Source organism: Cupressus sempervirens, chromosome 3, assembly GCF_028749045.1.
Source record: "Cupressus sempervirens isolate cs-2001-9-10 chromosome 3, ASM2874904v1, whole genome shotgun sequence".
In the NCBI taxonomy this organism is placed as follows: Eukaryota; Viridiplantae; Streptophyta; class Pinopsida; order Cupressales; family Cupressaceae; genus Cupressus; species Cupressus sempervirens.
Window position 1 is genome coordinate 1051261971 of NC_143120.1, and position 19280 is coordinate 1051281250.

Below are 19280 nucleotides of genomic sequence, written 5' to 3' on the forward strand. Positions count from 1 at the left end.
GAGAGTCATAATTGTAATAAGGGTTTGAAATTTCAGTTATTGTTGTCACGGTTATTAAAAAACCAGTCACTGTCTACTTTGCATATTTTAATTAAAGACTATTGTATGTAACAAAACATTAAAGAGCAATTAAAATAGTGAGGACTCTTTGCATTGCATCCTTTGTAGAAGATAGAATCTGAAGATTGCTTGCCAAGTGTTTAATGAAATTGCTTAGTACGTATTCAGTATTTTACATTGCACAGAATTTCATACTTCAACATTGGTAATTTTTAGTGGCCCATTGGTAAGGTTCATTATAGTGGTATTAGAGCGGTTTCCTACCAACCTGATTGGGTTATCTCAGATTGAATTCAATTGTCAGCATGGCTTTAACAAGAGACAAGGATTTGGAAGAAAGAATGCAAAATGCAAAAAAGAAATTAGACCGTCCATTTCAGTGAACAGAGGACCTTCTAATAACTTTGGAGGAGTTGAAAACTTATTTAGGCAAGATTGATCGGTCAAGACCTGATGCTATGCAAATAGTGTTATCTCTAGCATTTGATTCGTTGGTTAAGCCCCGATTATTGAGACATCTCGATGAGGTGGTAAGACTTGCAACTCTCTCTTGCATTAGTGAAATCATGAGGATAATAGCTGGCCTTAATTCTTATGATGATCAGATTATGAGAGAGGTACTTTATGCCATGGTGAAAAGCTTCGAAAAATTGGATGACATCATGGACCCTTATTTCACAAAGAGGGTAAAACTACTTGAAGTATTTGCAAGGTGTAGATTTGAACACATTATGTTGTCAGTAGGTTGTATTGGTAGCATTCGTTGGATGTTTAACACCTTTTGGAATGTAATTGATGAGTTTCATCCTAGCAGTGTATTAGCCTCGATGCACTCCATCATGTTTACAATCTTGTTTGAGGAGGAGGGTAAAATTTATAAACTGTTGGCAGAAGCTTTATGGTGGACTTGGACAAAAAAGAGGAATATGTCACCTGTGGAAAGTATGTGGTTAAAGAGTCTGATCGATAGGCCTAAGGATCGAAGTACTTTCCTTATGACAAGAAGAAACTTGTATGAGGAGTTTAATAGACATGCTAATCCAATACAAGGTGACATTAGCAAAAATTTAAGAAATGATTTATCTACATCATCTTCACAGGTAGAAGTGATTAAACATGTTTTGTAGATTGAGTTAGGGGCATATGAGGGTGATATCACAGGCACACCAGATTGCTTGATTGATGTAGATAGTGATTCTAGTACAGTTGGTCCGGATGAAGTTACAGCAGTTGAGGATACTGTCATGAGCAGTCAAGACTTTGCAGAAAATGAGTATCAGGCACAGTTGGATACTTCTTCACATGAGATAGAGGCTAGTAGTTCTTCACTTGTTTTGGCAAGCCAGCTAAAGATGAAGGAAAAGGATATTGTTGCGGCTTTATCTCATCATGAAAGGATGCATGGATTGATCGAGAATCAGATTTGGATGATTCAACTGCAGGAGAGACAAAAAAGAGTCACAACAGGTTCTTCTTATGACAACTTACAATAGATCAAGGAAGGCATGGAAGCTATGAAGGTAAGTTTTTTATATCTATTTTTAGATCGCGATCATCTCTTTAATCTTGCAGGAATCTATTTAGATGCATTGAAGAGGAAGGAAGAGGAGGTTGACCGGCTTTCTCATGAGTTGGAGGATACTCAAAATTCCTTGGTGTGTACTCAGTTGGCTCTCCAAGATTTTGAGAGACATGTGGATGAGCTTTGTTTAGAGTTGAATTCAGGTCAAGAGTTAGTGTGTATGGTAGGGACTCAACTTTCTTTTATAGTCAGGTCACATGTTGATGATGATATGAGTATGTCTAACATTCACATTCTGGATTCAAAGATTGTAATGGGTACAGTAGACAAGTACATGAAGTCAGTTGGTACTGTTCACATTACGCAGGTGAGAAATTTACTCGAGTTTCCAGTTGATCTCCGTTCATGGATTGGATGTTGGGATCCTTATCTTAGTACTTAGGATTTTTTTGATCGGAGATATCTATCATTCTTTGGTAGTAGTATTTGTTGCACTATCATGGACTTGATTAGTAGTTTACCAAGTATAGTTCTCCTCCATGCCAATAGCTTGTCTGATGCTGGAATTAGTTTTTATACACCTGTGTTGGGCATTGTTCATGTATCCAGTCAACCATTCTTGTTGGAATGGGTTGATGATCCCTCAGATATGACAGAGTTTACAGAAGAGTCCCAGGATTTGATTATTACAGATGACACCCAGGAGGATGTTGTTGACAGTGTTGAGGACTTAGTCTCTTCAGCCGGTTCCTTTGATATAGAGGTTTATGTTGATGCTTCAGTGACATCGTATGATAATACAAGTTCAGCAGTTGGTTTGTAGAATTTGGATGGCAATATTACAGATGATAGCTATTCTGAGGTTACTCCTTTGGACAGTGTATTAGGGGTAAAATATAGGAGTTTGACCATCCAACACAATCATGTGCCTAATCAGCTGAGAGTTAGTGAGCGAGATATTGCTATCGCTTGCGAGCATTTCGATGTTGCTCGTCAGTTGTTAGGAGTTTATGGATGGGGTTCTCCTACTAGTGATGAGCAGGGAGGCAATTATCTTTCCTTGACAGAGATCCACTCTTTATGGGAGGCTATTCGGATTCTAAGACAGAATTATATGCAGTTGGTAGCCGACAGAGATTATCTTATGGAGTGGGGTAGTACAACATATGACGCATTATTGACCAAGGAAGATGAGGTGAGTGAGCTTATTCAACAACTCAAGGTGAGTTCTAAGTTTCTTGAGAATACACAGTTGGCTTTCGAGGAGTCTCAGTTTCATTTGGCTAAGGTTACCATGGAGTTAGAGCGACTGCAGTCTTTACCAGATTCTATACAATCACAAGTTGTGGTGTCTGGTGTTCCGAGACTGTCCATGGTCGAGGTTGATAGTGTGTGCTAAAATGTTGTCACACTTCTATGAATCATTATATGTAAGAAAACTCAAGAATGAGCCCTCACAAATCGATCCATAGCTCTCTACTCATAGAGTGCAAGGGTTTGCAATGGAGGCCCTCAGTTTGACCTATTTTTGTGCCCATGCAAGTACACCATGAGATGAGAGATTCAAAGAGGAAAAGCAAGAATGCTAGTCTCCATGATCTTCAAATATGCATGAAAATAAGATCTAATCTATGAAAGCAAAATCTAATCTATAAATGCAAGATCTAAGCTAAAAGCCCATGATGGGTGCAAGAGAGAAAAAGACAAGAAAATAGAAGTTCTCCACAAAAAAGCTTTTGTATTCAAACTCCTTCAAAAATTGGTCTTCAAACCTGCAGCATAACGATAGCATAATCATGGGTGTCTAAAATGAGGAGAGGGCTCTCCCTTATAAAGGAAATTATGGAGGTGAGAGGCTTCTCACAACCAATATGGGATAATAGAGCTTGATCCATGTGAGACAAAATTCCACCAATGAGAAAAGAGGAGTGGTTGAGGAGAAAGTGGAAAGATAAATCCCACTTAGATCACTTTTTTTAAGTGTAGAGAAATTAAATAAAAAGAATTTATTTTATTTCCTTTTTTCATCAAAAGAGATATTTAAGTGGGATTTTTATTTAATTAAAAGGAAGCAAGTTCTTTTTAATTAAATAGAAGATATTTAATTAAATTAAAAGAGAGGGTTTTCTCTTAATTAATTAAATGTGGATGAACTGTTTAATTAAAAGAGAGGTTTTCTTTTAATTAAATGGGGATTTTATTTTATTTAATTAAAAGAGAAGATTTTCTTTTAATTAAATAAGACTTGGAATAAGATTATCAATCTTAGAAATGAAATAAATCGAATTTGATCAAGGAAATTAATTTGAATTGATTTAATAAAATATTACAAACCATTGATTCAGAAAATTTGATAAATTGATAAATTGAATAATGGGGGCCCATAGTCTAGGCGACCATTTTTGGGTGCATACATTTGCCCCTCTTTGACTAATGTGTGATCGATTCGGGAACACATGTAGTCAAAGAAAGAAATTGAAGTGTGAGGTCAATTTGGGATCACAAAACAACCCAGATGTGTGGTCGACTCGGGAACACATCAGGACAAAGAATACAAATAAATTTTAACTTGAAAAAGTCGAGGATAAAATTGATAAAACTGAATCAAGGATTGAAATTGATAATTACTACCCCCTCGTGATCGAAATCGAAATGAGATAGAGGAGAAACAACAAATTGATAAATTTGATCAAATCGAACAAAAGATAAGGTTCTTGATGTAAGATGAAAGATATAAGAATCATAGAACCAAAGTAGATCATCAAGCATGAAATATTATGCCCCAAAGGTGATTTAGAAGAAAAGAAGTGGGGAAAAAGAAAATGGAAGATAGAAGTTTGAAAGATATGGAAAGAAATAGAAATAAGAAAAAAAAATGCTCCAAAAATCAATCAACTGTTTAAGATAGAAATTTCGATTGAGATCATGAAAGAAAATAAGGAAATGAAGATCAAAATGTGACCACAATTGATTAAATGTCCACAATAAAGATGAAAGGAGAACCCTCTCAAACTCATAATGCAGCCTAAAAATGCAAAATAACATGAAGTCTAATAATGCAAGCTACATGAAATGCAATGGTGTACTTGCAAAAGAGCAACTGTAACATAGGATTTTGTGTTCATCATTCATTAGAGAATGTAAAAGAACTTATTTTCATCATTGGGCCATTATTAACGGACATCGAAAAATCACACAATCATCACTAGTTACAAATGCAACTATGAAGATATGAATGCGATTTATATTGGATTGAAATGTGGAAAGATTCTAACATAAGCATCAAAGACATAAAGGTCAAGATGACTTTGATGTTAGCTTACCCAATTTAATATAGAAAAACTATGCTCGCATCAAGGCATAGATGCCAAGATGACTATAAGAATGGTTGTGCAAAAACAATCAAGGATGATGTCTCAAATCTCCTAAGTGTTTCAAGGGGACAACAAGAGACACTCTAGAGTTTCAAGACCACACACACAAGCAAACAACAAATAAAAACATGTCCCATGCCCCAAGTCTTCTAGCAATGCATCATGGAGAGACTTATCAGACAAAGACACTCAACAAAAATCAATAACAGTTAGTACACAGAGAAAAAAAATCATGACATAAGTCAAGCATTAAGTGTTGCGTTTAAAAATTTAAGTGTGTTAACTGATACTGAGTTCTGAGGACAAGGATCAAATGCTTGTAGGAAGGTAAGATCACATGATGATACTGGGTAAGACCAAACCAATAAGTGTTGAAAAACACTCGATGTCAATGGGTGTTGAAAAACACCATTTGTGAGGTGTCCTAAAGACTCACACATCTAAGAAACCAAAGCTAACATAGTTATGCCCCCTAGACAAAGACCAATTCCAAACCAAGGTAACAAGGACAAGGCATCGTAGAGAAAGGCTAAGTGTCGAGGACATGTGCTAAGAAACAGGGGTGCAAAGGCCTCAAGTAGCGCCCATTTCTAGGTTTTCACCACTTGGATTTTTTTATTTTTTTATTTTTATTTTTTTGCTACCAAGGCGCCTGTTTCCAGGTTTTCACCAAGGCACTTTTTCTATTTTTTTTGAATTTTTGAAATTTTTTTTTTTTTTTTGTATTTTTGGAATATATAATTTTTTTGAAGATACATCAAAGTGCCTTTTGCTAGGTTGTCACTAAGATGATCATTTTTTTCAGGACATTTTTCAATTTTTAGAATTTTTACAATATATCATTTTTTTGGATTTTTTAAATATATCAATTTTTTTGAATTTTTTAAAATATATCAATTTTTTTGAATTTTTTTCAAGATCAATAAATATGTACAAAGATGCCCCTAGATAGAATGGGCATTAAACTCTTAAGCAAGATCACATCGTGCAGTCCCAATGTCTAACAAGGTGGAGGACATGATGAAGCAATAAGCTAATGGATATTATGGATAAGCAAGGAGTGTATGAAGCAAGTGAAAGTGATCTTCAAAGGTTGACTCCTCAAGAGTACCCAAGCTAGGGAAAATTTGTCATGTAAAGAACATTTGGACAATAAATGAAAGGCCAGTATAGGATTCAAGAAAGCATAATGTAAAAGTGGGAAAGATGCAATCCAAAGAAGTAGACATGTCAAGAGACTTTATAGCATCATATTTTACTCTTTTTTATTAAATCAAGACCAAAAGGGTAAATGGGAAAAGGATAGCGAAAGACTAGAATGAATGGAGGAAAATAGATATGAAGGCTAAACATGAAAGGAATGAAAACAAGATCATCATAAGATAGCTCACAAGATAGCCAAATGTTTGTCTATAGGTCAACATTGTCAAGATCAAAGAGAGAAGACGAAATGAATGAAAGATGTAGAAGAACTATGCATGATGCCTATTTGTTAGGTTTTCATCATGGTACTTATCCAAGGCACCACAAGGGAGTGGTTTTCACCATAGGATGAATTTATTTCTCTTTACTTTTGCTACCAAGGTGCCTGATTACCAAGTTTTCACCAAGGCACATTTTCAAATTTTTCATTTTTTTTCTTTCTTTTTTTTTTCAATCTTTTTCAAATTTTTGTTTTGGAAGAAGTCAAGCTTTTGAGATAATGCTCTTTGAATGTTTAAACCATGATAAACAAAGGAATTCAAATGATATGCTCAAAGATGCTAATAGGGAAAGGAAGATGGGAGACAAAAATGGAGGATATGGCTTTATGCGAAGTGAGTGAGATTGAAAAATGGAAATGAAGGCAAGATCAACGTCAACACACACCATGAAGGGTGGAAAAAGGATGGAGAAAATGTGAATGAAGGAATATGTGAAGGAATATGGTGAGTGGATAGAAAAGGTTGCAGTTTAGGCACATGGAATGGAAGAATGCTTTTGGAAGAAGATGAAGCGGAATTCTTTGGAAGCTTGAATGTCAAATTTAATTGTTGTTCAACATTAGACTCTCTCAAGAGAGATTTTTGAATCCATATAGCCTTAGGCTTCTTTTCATTTCTTTTTGATGATTTAGAGATAATATCTTCAATGATGGATTTTGGAACCCATACTTGTCTTGTAATTTTTTTCTTAGATATCTCTTTTGACTTAATGCCCCCATGTCGATTAGAGGAGACATGGTGGTCTTCTTTTTTATATGGATTCTTGAATTGCTTCTTTTTCTTGTATTGAACATTCAAGTTACTTCCAAAAGACTTGGGACTTGTGGAAGAAGAAGGATGATATGACTGGTTTAGGTGAGTGGGTGGATGAAAAGGATTCAAGGATATGCATCTATGTTGATCTTGAGGAAAGATAGGAGAGGGAGGGACATAAGGACCCAAAATGGATGAAGAACTAGGAGAATTGGGAGGGGAAAGTGAAGGGACATAAGGACCCAAGATGGAAGGAAAATGTGAAGGATTTAGTATTGGTGGGGGAGGTCCAAGGATGGATGTAGAAGATGCAAAAGGGTAATCAATAAGTTCATCAACATCTATATCACAATCAAGGACATCAGCATCTTTAGAGTGAGCATCAGAATTTTCAATAGGAACATAAACATTTTTAATAGGAGAAACTTCTTTGATAGGAGAACTTATAGCTTTAGAAGACTTAGGAAGAGTAGAAAGTGAAAGGGAACATGAAGTGGTAGAACAAGAAGATGGAAGACTTTGATCTTGACAAGGATCTTTGGATAACATAAGCATAGAATTGTTCTCTTGATTTTCAATAGGCTCAACATTGGAAGTAATAGCATCATTTTTAATAACCTTAATGGAAGTATCATCTTTGGAAGGAGAAAGTGTACTAAGGCCATTTTTATTGTCAATAGGCTCAGTGGTGCAAGCAGTATCTTGATCTTTCTTAGGAGAAGGCTTAAGACATGGTGGAATGAATGAGAAAGGGTGTAAGGGATCAAAAGAACCATGAAATGTATCAGAAACATTGTGAAAAGGATTGGGTGACATGGAAGGTTCTTGATCTTGATCTTTTTTTATATTATTTTCTTTATCATTTTTAGAGTCCTCTTGACATGAAGCCAGTGCTAAGGAGAAGGAAGCATGTTGGAATTGTATAGAAGACTTTGGAATAGATGATGAAGGACTAGCTGAAGTAGGCATTATAGTGCATGAAGGCTTAGGCTCTTTAGGTTTAGCATTGTCAAAGGTATTTGTAGCCAAGTGACGGTTAGCTTGAGTTTCTTTAAGAGGTAGCCCTTGAGGATAACTATAGGGAACTGCATGAAAAGCATTAGGATCTTTGTTGGATGAATGATTGGTAGAAGATTTGAGAGTCTCAGAATCTTTAGGGAATGTATGGATAGTGGAGGAAGTAGAAGATGGAAGGGGAGCATCAGAATACAAAGTTCAACATTAACATGATCTTGCTCAAGAGTGTAATCTTTATTTTCAGCATGAGGGTTCTTAGAAGAGGAACTCTTATCCCATTGATGTTGTATTTCAGCACAAAAAAATGCTTTCTCTTCATCAAAAAATGTAGATTTATCATTTAGGTATTGTTCACAAAATTTATCAATGTTGTTTTCAAGATTTGATTCATGTGAAATACCATCAATATCTTTTCGTGACTCATCCCCTTTAAGCACAAGCATAGGACTAGGAGGACTTTTAGGAACTGTTGGAATGTAATAATAATCACCATCATAATCATTGTCACTAGAAGAATTATAGATAGGCATATCACAAGACTTTTCATGTTGTCCATTATCATATGTCTCAATAAGAGGAATAAGACTCTTGGTAGAAGTAGAAGAAGAATGATATCGTGAAAAAGAGGTAGGTGAAGACCTAGATGGATGATATCTAGAAGAGTCATGGTAAGATTTAGAAGATGAAGTGTGTGAATGATATTTAGAAGAATTATCGTAAGACTTAGAAGATGAAGAATATGAAGGATATTTAGAAAAATCATGATAAGACTTGGAAGATAAGGAATTTAAATGATATTTAGAAGAATCATGATAAGACTTGGAGGATGAAGAATCTGTATGATATTTAGAAGAATCATGATAAGACTTGGAAGATGGAAAATTTGTATAATATTTAGAAGAATCATGATAAGACTTAGAAGATGGGAAATATTTGGAAGAAGGATATTGTGATTTGATCTTGCACATGATCCTAGCAAAGGTGTCTGACTTATCCATTTTTTTAATCATTTTTGTTGCAACGTTAGCATCCATGCATCTATTGGAGTGACAACACTTTTCAAATTCAAGAAGGAGGTGAATTTCATCTAAGCTCAAATGAGGATCCATAAAAAGATATCCAAGATCCATTGTTCTAGAAGAAGAAGAATCAAGTATGGAAGAAGAGAAAGAATGAATAGAAGAAGGTAGACTATATGATAATAGGAGGAAAAGAATCAAGAAGACATGAAGAAGAGGAAGAGTGGAAATGATAGATTAGAAAGACATGGAAGATAAAGAAGAAAGAAGACCAAGAGTCATTTTTTGAAATTTGATACCATTTGAGTTCATTTGCATTTTGAGAAACATGTAATAGCACTTGTAATCAACATGAATGAAAAGGTACTAGTTGATAGGATAACCCTAAGAAATGTTGGTACCAAACAAGGATAGTAAAAGCACTCACTTGTCCAAAATAAATGTGATAAGATTGAATTTTGCAATAGGCATAAATCAACACTGCCACAGAGGTGCTCACAACTTTGGGTGAATACCCTAGCACATATGGACCAGGAGGATGATTTACCCAAATTATAAATAATTAAAATTGAACTTTGATGAAAGTGAATTGACAAGAGATTACTAAGACTCTCCAAGTGTAATATCAAAGGATCCAAGTGTATATCTTTCTCAATAAGGACAGTTTCTAACTTACCAACACTAAACAAGGTCTCTTGTGAAATCAATGATCACTAATTCAAGAGGTCAAAGTACAATAACCCATGGTGCAAAAAAGATTTTAACAATGGGTTAAGTAGCCTAATCCAAATAGGACCAACCTAGGGAGACTAGAAATAATGGGATAACAAAGTTATTCAATCGTAAAGTCTCAACTCAAGAACTCAGATTTTGTTCATTTTAAATATCCAACTAGATGTATCAATAGATTCTTTATCATAAACCAAGCATGCAAGATAGAAAACAAGGATTTCAAGCAAAAAGTCTTCAAACAATGAACAAGGGGCAAAGCAACCTTGCACATGAGCAATCAAGTGACTTAGTTTATGCTAATCCCTAGGAGAGCTAATTGTGTATGTTCTCAAAAAGTTTCACAATCATTGCATACATCCCTAGAAAATAAAAGTTGACCTCTCTAAGTTTTTTAGTAATGGTTTGACTCTGCAACTTTTATGATTCACAAGGGTGACCTCCAATCCCGGCGCACCGAGGTTTTGACACAGTTTGAGAACTTAATCTTCAAGAGCTGCTAGGGAGATCTGACAACCCACAATGAGCCATACCCCATGGAGATTTCTTCCACGAGGACATTTATATAGCGATTGTTGCAACCACGACAGAAGTGGCTATTACCGCTTGAGGTTCCGTCCACAGTTTTCCCTGTATAGGGATTGTCTGCTATGGTTAACCCTCTCTAAAGGTGACCGACTCACAATAGTGGACCACAAGGGGACTTAGCTTTCAGATCCAAGGTTTTGACACTTTTTCACTTTTAGCCCAATCAAAGCAAGCAGATTAATCCGACACACTAACTAAGATTATCTCAAGATCTATGATATCAACCCTTAGTGATCTATCAACCTCTCCAGAGAAAGGATGCCTCAATCAACAAGTTGAAGATCCATCTATCTAAGAGATTCTCAAAGTATCCTCCCCACCTACAAGGAATCTGTCTTTGAGAGGAGTTTCACTAGGAACTCACTCCCTCAAGATCCATGAATAGTATTCATGGGGCCTAATTACTATGTGTGTACAGATGTTCATTCCCCAAAAGCAAATCTATCCAAGAATAATCAAAAAGCACAAGGTGGTACACTTAATGCTTTAACTAATGTAAGGTGAGTCCAAAGATGTGGAACACTTAACCCCTCGCACAAGCCAAAACGAGTCCACAACTCAAAGATTAGTGAGTTCTAGAAAGCACAAGAGGGTTGCCAAGTGGAGCACTTAACGCTTCTATCCTGTAGACCCATCCCCTTTAATGTGGCGCTGATCTTGCAACCACGGGGTGGAATGAGGGGCCGGCGGATTCAGCGAGTCCAATAACCCAATATAGCTATCTAAATCTATCACTAATAATCAAGCTTGCTAAATAAAAATCAATGGAGATTACAACCTAGTATCAATTATGCATGTGTTTGAAAAATAAAAGCATAAGCAAAACACACAAGCTAGACACATGAGAGGTTCATTTTAAAGTTCCAAATCAAAGTGTTATCAGCCAAAGAAGAATACCTGAAGTCCTCGCAACGCGCTTAGTAGATCTTACCTATTTTTAACAACTTTAGCACTTTTTCCCAATGAAATCATAACTTGCTGCTATGCTGTTCCAAAAAAATCAGAAAACATAGAAAAACCCAAAACAATGAGCAGTTAACAGAAAAAAATCAGAAAAACACGAAAATCCCTGCAAAAAAAATACAAATAACCTAGTCAACATGATTAGACCTTTTTTTTGCTATGATTTTGAACCCAAAAATAGAAATGAAAAGAAGAGACCCCTGGTAAAAACTAAAGAGCTTTCCAAAAATGTAAGAAATTCAAAAAAAATTCTTCATTTGTTCCCTAGGGACCCAATTTTTCAAAATAGGCTAGATTCATCAAATCGAGTTTTTGATCTTTAATACGGCCTCAAAATTCAAAACACAAAAAAAAACCCCCCTTAGAATTCAAAAAGCTTTCTGAGAATGTAAATTTTCCAAAAAATACGCTAATTTGCGATCAGAAATAGCTTTTTATGAAAAATAAAGAGAAATTCATAACTCGCGCAAATCATGTCAAAATGATCTGAAAATTGAACTGGGACATGTTGGGCACATAGCCAACCCACAAAAAAAATTTCAGAACCAAACTCTAAGTGGTTTAAAAGATATGATTGAATCTTTAAACCAACTAGATTTTTTGCCTGCAAACCAATCTATATATGGGTTGGCCTTAAAACCAAAGTGAAAAATTTACAAGAGCACTTGATTAGATCCAATATGCTGCTGTAAAAAACCAGAGATGAAAAATAAAAGTAAATGGAGCTAGAAACTTGATTCAAGCCCAACGGTGAGCACCAAAAATGTGTGCTAAAATGTTGTCACACTTCTATGAATCATTATATGTAAGAAAACTCAAGAATGAGCCCTCACAAATCGATCCATAGCTCTCTACTCATAGAGTGCAAGGGTTTGCAATGGAGGCCCTCAGTTTGACCTATTTTTGTGCCCATGCAAGTACACCATGAGATGAGAGATTCAAAGAGGAAAAGCAAGAATGCTAGTCTCCATGATCTTCAAATATGCATGAAAATAAGATCTAATCTATGAAAGCAAAATCTAATCTATAAATGCAAGATCTAAGCTAAAAGCCCATGATGGGTGCAAGAGAGAAAAAGACAAGAAAATAGAAGTTCTCCACAAAAAAGCTTTTGTATTCAAACTCCTTCAAAAATTGGTCTTCAAACCTGCAGCATAACGATAGCATAATCATGGGTGTCTAAAATGAGGAGAGGGCTCTCCCTTATAAAGGAAATTATGGAGGTGAGAGGCTTCTCACAACCAATATGGGATAATAGAACTTGATCCATGTGAGACAAAATTCCACCAATGAGAAAAGAAGAGTGGTTGAGGAGAAAGTGGAAAGATAAATCCCACTTAGATCACTTTTTTTAAGTGTAGAGAAATTAAATAAAAAGAATTTATTTTATTTCCTTTTTTCATCAAAAGAGATATTTAAGTGGGATTTTTATTTAATTAAAAGGAAGCAAGTTCTTTTTAATTAAATAGAAGATATTTAATTAAATTAAAAGAGAGGTTTTTCTCTTAATTAATTAAATGTGGATGAACTGTTTAATTAAAAGAGAGGTTTTCTTTTAATTAAATGGGGATTTTATTTAATTTAATTAAAAGAGAAGATTTTCTTTTAATTAAATAAGACTTGGAATAAGATGATCAATCTTAGAAATGAAATAAATTGAATTTGATCAAGGAAATTGATTTGAATTGATTTAATAAAATATTACAAACCATTCATTCAGAAAATTTGATAAATTGATAAATTGAATAATGGGGGCCCATAGTCTAGGCGACCATTTTTGGGTGCATACAGATAGAGGCAGTGGAGATGAGGATATATCTATCCTCGATACTAGTATTGGCATGTTTGATTCGTTTCCATTGGAGGTAGGTTCAGTTGAGTTGGGTTTTGCAAGGAGTTGTATAGTATGTGGATTCTCCATACTGGATACAGTTTCAGTCGAGAGTGTTCACCATTGTTGCAGAGTTGGGTTGTACATTCCGCTTAGGCCAATGGAATGCGTTGGTTGTATTGAATTGGTACGAAAAAATGATAGATGGATTGAGCAAATGATGCAAGAGCTATTTGGTGATGATTGAGACATTACACAGGTCTTCACTTGGGATCCAGGTGGAGGAGAATGGTACTTGTTGCTGAGATTGCTTGGGGACAAGCAATTACAGGAGGGGCGGACTGTAATGTCCCCATTTTAGCTGTAATTTGATTTAATTAATTTAATTAATTAAGTTGTTCAAAATAATAATATTTATGAGGATGACTAATTAATTATTTTAATTAAATAAATAAGTGGTATTAAGTTAATTATTTATAAAGTTATCAAATAAATAAATATTAAAAGGTAACTTTATATTTAATTAATTTAATAAAGTGACTTGAATTATGAAATATCTTATAAAGTCACTTAATAAATAATATAAAGTAATGTTCTAGAAGTTGCTGGAAGAAGTCGAGAAAAAAAAATTTAAAAAGGAGGCCGACCTAAGGAAAAAAAGAATAAATAGGCATTCGAGGCTTCATTTTAGCATCCAGTTTTTATTATTTCTCTTGACATCAGATTGTGAATACAATCACATGGTCTATTGTGAAGCCAAGGGTTTCTAATAGTCTATTGGTCTTTGGGAACGATACCTCCCAATAGATCGCATAACTGAGGAAGTGAAAGATCTTTTGAAGGGTTGCACATTGGAGGTGGTATTTAGCCATCTCATTTGGGCTTCATTGAGTATTCAAACTTATTTGAATGTTGACAATTTTTGGATTCTTGTGGTGGGGTTCTTGCATCATTTATCATTGGAGGACTTGCAAGAGTTGAATAAATTGCCATCTACACAAATTGTTGCAGAACTGGAGAATTTCGAAGGGAAGTTGGGAAGCATATTTATGGTTATAAGTTCCTCATACCTGGTCCAAACTTCATGCTACCTATTGCATTGTCTTCCTTGAACCTAGGCAATTTAGTCCATACCAGATTAGGCACTATGTTTGAAGGTTGCGAATTCTACTAGAAATCGCACAAAGCTGTACAGGTACGGTAGTGTTGGCAGGTTGTATAGGTGAAATCAAGAATAGATCTGAGGTTTCAATTCATCATTTAGTCAATCTCATTGGCATTAATCCAAGTTCTCCTTATTTCAATATAAAAATTAGTTGAGTGAATGGGAGTCATAATTGTAATAAGGGTTTGAAATTTCAGTCATTGCTGTCACAGTTATTAAAAAACCAGTCACTATCTACTTTGCATATTTTAATTAAAGACTATTGTATGTAACAAAACATTAAAGAGAAATTAAAACAGTGAGGACTCTTTGCATTGCATCCTTTGTAGAAGATAGAATCTAAAGATTGCTTTCCGAGTGTTTAATGAAATTGTTTAGTATGTATTCAGTATTTTACATTGCACATAATTTCATACTTCAGCATTGGTAATTTTTAGTGGCCCATTGGTAAGGGTCATTACAGCATACTAGTTTTCCTTGCAAATTGAGGAGAAGATATATTTTTTTTGATGGAAAGTAAAGAGGGCACAGTTAAGGAGGAAGGGTTGGTCGTGGATCTTTTGGAGGCTGAAATGAGGACCATAAGAAAAATGAAGATGTGGGTACCGACCGAAACTAGTGGAACAAGGGTTTCAACAATTCTCATGATCAAAATATTGGTGACCAAAGAGGAAGAGGTAGAGGATGAGGACAAGGTTCAGGAAGAGGAGGCTTCTATAGTACAAGTTTTCACTGTAAAGAAGAAGGCTATTAAGCCTATGAGTTCCCTCAATGCCAAGGAAGAACATATAGAACAACTTATGGTCAAGAAAGGGTTTCTCATGTGGATGATGATGTCAAGTCATCACATTTAGAGGATGCATAAAGAGAAGAAGTTCTAGTTAATAAAAGGATCTTTTGGAGTGGTGAGAATGAACTTGGACAAAGGAAGAGCTTATTTCGTGCCAAGTGCAAGTGTGAGGGAAAATGTTGTGATGTGATTATTGACAGTGGGAGCAGTGAAACCTTGTTGTCAGAAGAGATGGTCTTGAAGCTAAAGTTTAAGAAGGAGAAACATCCCTATCCATGTCAAATTAGAGGGCTTTTCATGAGGGAGAACTTGATCAAGGAGAACCATAGTAGAGGGATGGCAGGACACTTTGGTTGAGACAAGACCATCGTCATTGTAAGTGAACATTATTCTTGACCTCAATTGTCGCAAGATGTGAAGAAGTTGTAAAAAGTTGTTGAGTTTGTCAAATAACCAAGGGAGTCAGTTAGAATAGTGGACTTTATATCCCATTTCCCATTCCATCAAGGTCCTGGGAAGACATAAGTATGGATTTTGCTCTTGGGTTACCAAGGACACAGCGGGGTAATGACTTGATATTTATGGTGGTTGACAGTTTTTTAAAGATGGCTCATTTCATTCCTTGTCACAAGACCCATGATGCAATGCATATTGAAGATTTGTTTTTCAAATAGGTGGTGAGGCTAGACAGTCTTCCAAAAAGTACAATTTTGACAAAGATACAAAATTTAATGAGTAGTTTTGGAGGACTTTATAGAAGAAGTTAAAGATAGAATTGATTTTGAATTTTGCACATGATTCACAGATTGATGGAAAAACGGAGGTGGTGAATCAAAGTCTGGGTAATTTTCTAAGGTGTTTAGTAGGGGATAAGCCCAAGGGATGGGGTTTGATTCTACCATAGGCATAATTTACTTACAATAATTATGTGAATAGGAGCACTAGTAGGTTACCATTCCAAATTGTGTATGGGAGTTGTTTAAGGATTGCACAAGAGTTGAGGAAGATGGAGTAAGGAGAGAGGATTAGTGTTGAGTCAAAGGAATTTTTTGAACATGTCAAGAACCTACATGAGGAAGTACATGTGCATATTACCAAGTTGAACCTGCAGTATAAGGCTAGAGAAGATCAAAAGAGGAGACATAAGGAGTTCTAAGTTAGGGATTTGGTTATGGTGTACTTGAGAAAGGAACGAATTCCTATGGGAACCTACAACAAGATGAAGATGAATAAATTTGGTCCATGCAAGATTTTGAAGAAACATGATTCAAGGAATGCACATGAAGTGGAGTTGCCAGATGGGATCCATATTTTCCCTATTTTCAGTATTGCAAAATTAACAAAATATCATAAAGATGGTGCAGAGGAGAATTTAATACTTGAGCCATGCCCACTCCTACTTTTGAGAAGGAGATTGAAGAAATTTTGGATAGTCATGTGGGCCATAGTACAAGAAACATGTAGTATGAAGAGTACCTGGTGAAGTGGAAGGGACGACTAATGGAAGATTCAACCTAGTTATCTAAGGTGGAGGTTGATCGCTTGGGTTTTCCTTAACCAATGGTAAAGTGTTGTGGTCACTTTTCAAATTACCTTGGGTTCTGATGCAGGAGCATCCAATGATGTAAGGGAAATCTTGTATGACCCAAAAATATGCTTAGTGTTAGTTTATTTTTAAGGTGTTTATATTTTTGGATACCAATTTGGGCCAATTAGAGATTCCAACTCTCATAGTTCCACTATTTATTTTTTGCGTCAGTGTTTTTAAGTACCTAAGGCATGTGCTAGTGTATAAAATGGGTTATCTTGTAATAGATATGATGAGTTAGAGGGTGTAAGTTGGAGGGATGATTGTTGATGCAGTGCAAGGCTAGAGAATCCCAAAGGAGATGTCCGAGCCCCCAACAAACAACCACACAATGAAATATAAACAATAAAACATAGAATAGATCCACACAATGCCAATTCTCATAATAAGATTTTCATCCAACATGCTTGGTTGTAAGGCCTTTTGAGTTATGGCCAAATACATCAATAATTACAATAAAAGTTCAACAAGATCTCACAAGATCTAAACCACTAGCTATCCTAGATTTGCAACCTGATAGTGAATTCCAAGAAGAATCTAAACTTGTGCTTGCAAGCCACCAAAGAAACCTCTTTTTTTCCCAAGCCAACACTTAACTACTATCTTTGCTCAAAAATTTGCTTGTCTTAGTTAATCCTTCTCCATGTTAGATGAATGATAACAACTCTAGACTCCACAAGACCCTCTACTTATACTAAACTAAGCCACATGTCAACCTAGCCTATTACATTAATTAAATACACCCACATTAAATGTACCCATCAAGCCACAAGTCAACTTGTAACAAAGATTAAATACAAAATGTAAATTAAATACTTAGGATAGGCCCCAAGTTTACAATGTATAACTAATTCATAAGACCTCATAATAATACATACACTTAGACATAGGTCCATGTGCCAACCAACTATCTAAATCAAAGTGTGCACACACAAACTCCCTTAGAAAAAAGCTCACAAATAAAATCTCCAAAGCTCAGCCAGTAAATAATAACACATTACCAACAACCAATAAAATGTCTCTAACTCTAAGTCAATGACTCCAAACATCATGCACACTTAAGGAAAGGGTCCCCAATATGCCTCAAATAGATCCCCAATCATTTAAATCATAACTCCACAAACTCAAGCATGAAGCCCCTACATACATGGTTGTTGAATTCCCTAGGATGCTCCTACATCAGACACCCCATGTGAGAAGAAAATAAGCTCTTAATATCTAGAAGAACATCTTTTAGGGTTCAACACATAAAACCTGAACTGGTTCTTCATTTACATGTCCTCCACCACATCAAATTTTACACTCTTGCCTTTGTTCCTCTTCTGCAACTTCTTTTCTACATCTATTATCTTCACATCTGTCTTCGGTGTAGAATAGTTTTTCTTTCCATGTTGATCTCCAACCCTTTCAAAATCCCCCAACTCAACTGTGCTACCAATACTCAGGTTCCTCCTACCAAGTCCTTCATTCTACAAAAGAATCAGGGAATTCTTCCTGTCACCTTTCTCAATAGTAATTACATTCTTGACATAATCATGCACAACCCTACAACCATATTGGTAAGGTCTATCAAGTAATATGTGACAACTACTCATGTCCACAATATCACACAACACTTGGCCATTATATACTGCCCAATCTAGAAATTAACAAGACATTGCTCCCTTACTTCCGAAGCATGTTCATCTTGTAACCAACCAATCCTATAAGGAAAAGGATGTATTACACTCTTCAAACCAAGTTTCTAAACCATCTCTTCAACAACTAGGTTATCAATACTACCACCATCCACAATCACATTACAAATTTTACCTCCTGATCTACAACAAGTCTTGAACAAATTCCTCCTTTGATAAGGTTCTAGTGTCCTCTTACCAAGCATTACTCTCTGAATCAACAAGTTATCCCCATCCTGCTTAGGGTCATTCACCAAGTCTTCGACTTCTTGCACCAGAACACTTCTTCTATCACTAACCTTAGGAAATTCAAAAGATTGATGACTTTCTTCACCACATCTGTGGCAAGTACCCTTAAATGCACCTCTGTCTATCCTCTTCCTCTGTTAAACATGTTTCGGTTCATCTTCAACAATTTGTTTGTTCTTCATAAAGTGATCTTGCTTCTCCTTCCCTCGAGGATTACCTTGATGTCTCTAATGAGACCAATCTAAGGCTTATTTAGTTCATGTTTTTATATGCTTTGATGGTTAAAGATTTAAGAACTTTATGAGTTTTTGATGAACTTATTCAAAGTGCTTACAATAATATTGTTATATGTGTGAAATCTGATTGGATTAATATGATGTGTGTGTGTGGGGGGGGGGGGGGGGGGGTTATATAGAATGGAATGATGTATCATTTTGTCTTGCATTAATTGGGTAGTTCCTCTTGTAGCCAT